The sequence below is a fragment of the Dendrobates tinctorius genome, unplaced genomic scaffold, assembly GCF_039654945.1.
Source record: "Dendrobates tinctorius isolate UK_male_01 unplaced genomic scaffold, ASM3965494v1 ptg000043l, whole genome shotgun sequence".
In the NCBI taxonomy this organism is placed as follows: domain Eukaryota; kingdom Metazoa; phylum Chordata; class Amphibia; order Anura; family Dendrobatidae; genus Dendrobates; species Dendrobates tinctorius.
Window position 1 is genome coordinate 20,979,071 of NW_027361711.1, and position 3,296 is coordinate 20,982,366.

At 37.0% G+C, this 3,296-nt stretch overlaps 1 long non-coding RNA gene across 1 annotated transcript; it reads right to left on the minus strand.

Moving 5' to 3' along the window:
- Positions 1-223: 223 nt before the first annotated feature.
- On the minus strand, positions 224-3,024 carry LOC141089019 (uncharacterized). The gene is made up of 2 exons (XR_012232138.1): positions 2,957-3,024; positions 224-471 (listed from the first exon to the last, which is right to left on the minus strand). It is a non-coding gene; the product is annotated as an uncharacterized lncRNA (long non-coding RNA).
- Between the last annotated feature and the right edge of the window lie 272 nt (positions 3,025-3,296).

Consider the following 3,296-nt stretch of genomic DNA (forward strand, 5'->3'; position numbering starts at 1 on the left):
ATCATATAGCAATAATCAAACTAATAGAATAGTAGATAGTGCATATATAATCTAGACACCATTTTAAGCACATCAATTGTACAAGCAGGTATAGCATAACTCACGACGCATATAGTCATAGCAATAATTTATATAAGACTAATAATCTACCATGTGTTTAATCATGTAAGTATACAAATATATAAAAGGATAATACACAAAGTATAAAGTCATGAAATTGATATAAGATAATAATCTATCAATTATTTATTAAAGCACCTACAATGATAAATAACAATACATGCAGGACATAAAGTCTCAATTCATATTCATAAAATGCCGCAAGATATATTGCTTCAATGACGACTGTGATATTTATCATCTTCACATGCTGGTATTTCAGATGGCTGAAAAATGACTCAGATTGCATGTAGCCCATGGAAGTCCCAGCGAAATGCCAACCGTGATGCACAGGTACACCAGTGGAACAAACTACAAGTTAAAAAAGTGAAATTAAAAACAAACTAAAATTATACATGAACATCTGTGATCACACAAGATGGTAAATGCCGCAAAAGATGTTTAAAGAAATGGAGCAAAACTGATAGCCTCATTCAGTCCCTTAGAATGCACAGTATCCAGGGACCAGATCCATCGCGTTTCCCGTTGCAATAATTTTTGGGTCAGATTACCACCACGGACCCCGGGATTAATTATATCAATACCGTGGACACGAATTAATGAACTGTCACATCCATGTTTTAATTTAAAATGCCGCGGCAGTGTCCTAAGTGTTGCCGGATCCTCGTGACCGATTGCCACCTGAATCCTCAATACGTGTTCCCGAACTCGTGTCTTTAATTGTCGGGTAGTCATCCCAATATATTAAGTTGCATGGACACAGGGCAAAGTATATCACATATCGAGATGTACAAGAAATGTGATTTCTGATGTCATAAGTCCTGGTCTGAGTTGAATTAAAAAATATACTGGTACGGTCAATATTGGGGCAGGCGACACATCGGCCACAAGGAGCACAGCCACACCTAGGACGACTAACATCAAGGAAGCTGGACCCTGGTTTGTGGCTGATAGTGGCTATGGACCAAGTGGACCCTGAGATTCCTGGAACATCTAATAGTAACACTTGGTACTGGCGGGAGAAGCTGGTTAAGAATGGGGTCAGTTTGAATTATCGGCCAAGCTCTTTGGAGACAATCCTTCATTCGCGCAAATTGCGCATGGTAATTAGTAATAAATCTTATTTTATTGTGACTTTTATCTCCTCCTTCTTGTATAGTAGAGCCTGACGTGTAGACCATTTGGCACGATTATAGGCCTTCTTGATGGCCCTTCTACTCTACCCTTTCTCCCGAAATCTCTCAGAGAGATTCTGTGCTTGTAATTCAAGGTCTTGTTCATTAGAACAAATTCTGCGAAGGCGCAGGAAGTGTCCTATATTCTTAATACCGTCTATTGCCCCCTCTAATATCATTGACAGCTTGAAGTTTTTTGTGGTAGTTGTGGATGAGGTTCTTTATTTTCTCAGATGGTAAAGCTGCCCACTCTTCTTGACAAAAAAGCCTCCAGTTAATGAACTGCGCGCTTGGGACTTCCCTAGAGTGGCTCAATGATATTGCGGTCAGGAGACTGAGATGGCCACTCCACAACCTTCACAGCCAGTCTGTGCATTAGCGGTCCATGCTCGGACCGATTTGTACCAACGTCTGCATGAGCCCTTATAGTCGACCTCAGCTAGATGTTTTTGTCCTTGCAATAGCAACAAATTCCCTTTGACGCTGATCTATTGGTCAGGACAGGTCTTGATTCATCATTGCATTTCTCCAGTTTTTTTTTTGTTGTGAATAGCTCTCAATCACTAGTTTTTTGATTCGCAACAAGTTCATCAAATAGTTTGCAACTTTTTTCAAATTGTCTTTTGTTTGTTATTTTTTATTTTTTGATCAGTGTTGCTTTCCAGATGTTTTAGACAGTTTCATGAAATACAACTTTTTAAAAAACTCGCTAAATTTGGCTCAACTGTACACAAAGTCCACCTCTCCCCTCAGAGTAATTTTAAGTATGGCAGTTAATTTTTGGTGCTTTTTTGTGACATTTTGAAAACATGAGACTTTTCCTGGTAAAAAGTTGCAAAAACAGTTAGTCAGAAACAAAAAAAATGTTTTCGGGATTGCGCAAAGTTCATGAATTGCCATTTTCATGAATTTGGAGCAAAATACATTAGCAAAAAACACAAGTCAAAAATAGAAACATGACTTAAAAAAAACTTAAAAAGAGTTAATGAATAATTAGTCCCGAAGTGCATAATTATTGTGTGTGGAGTTAAGCACAATAAATGTAAAAATTAGCTTAAAGGAAAATAATTTTAATATATCAAAAATAAAAGTTATATTTTAATGTAAATTCTTTTTCAGTCATTCTTTGTTCTCCTTTCTTTATTTTAGGCTGTATTGACCACAATGAGATTTGGACAATAGTGCTTTATCATTACTATGGACTCAGGTATTTAAACATCCCTACATCTTCCTAGTAATCAGTGATGGTCACAGATCAAAGATCCTCAGGGAGAAAAACATAAAACATGTCAGAAATCATGTAAAGCTGAACATTCTCATCAAAGCTGGCAACAAACTGAGTCAAGGCGTAGATGCATGCAATGCACAGAATAACCTCATGGTGAGGCTGTTGTCTTTACTTTTAAAGCAGTATTCAAGCCATCATGCCGCTTTTCAAAAATCCCCCTTGAAGTTAGGTGTTTGAAGTTTGGTCATACAGCATATAAAAAGTAATACAGTAATTTAATTTGGAATTAAATATTTAGGAATTAGCAATTAGAATATCTTCAGGAATATTTTAAGTCTAAAGATTCCTGCATGCACATGCACAAGCTTTCAAAAGATGACAAAGGAGAAATGCAACTTTTCATTTATTTTATAATATATTATAATCTAGTTACCGTAAGTCATGATCCTTTTGCAGTTTGTCGGGACGTATTATCTATCTGAAAGAGGACATTGATATTAGGAAATAATAATGCCGTGAAGAGGATTACATGATCTGTAACCATGTTTAAGGCAGATGGTGCAGTACATGCCAAAGTAACATACACATGAGACCAGGACCCAAGCAGAACATTGTCCGCAGCACCATACTGCCTGCAATGTCTTGCCCTCCTTTCTCAGTGTGTCATGGTGACATCTCTTACCTAGGTAAGAGATGAATATGTACCTGAACATCCACATTAAGGCACCTGCCTGATTAATATTATTTTTTTTCCACACAATATTCTATGCAAT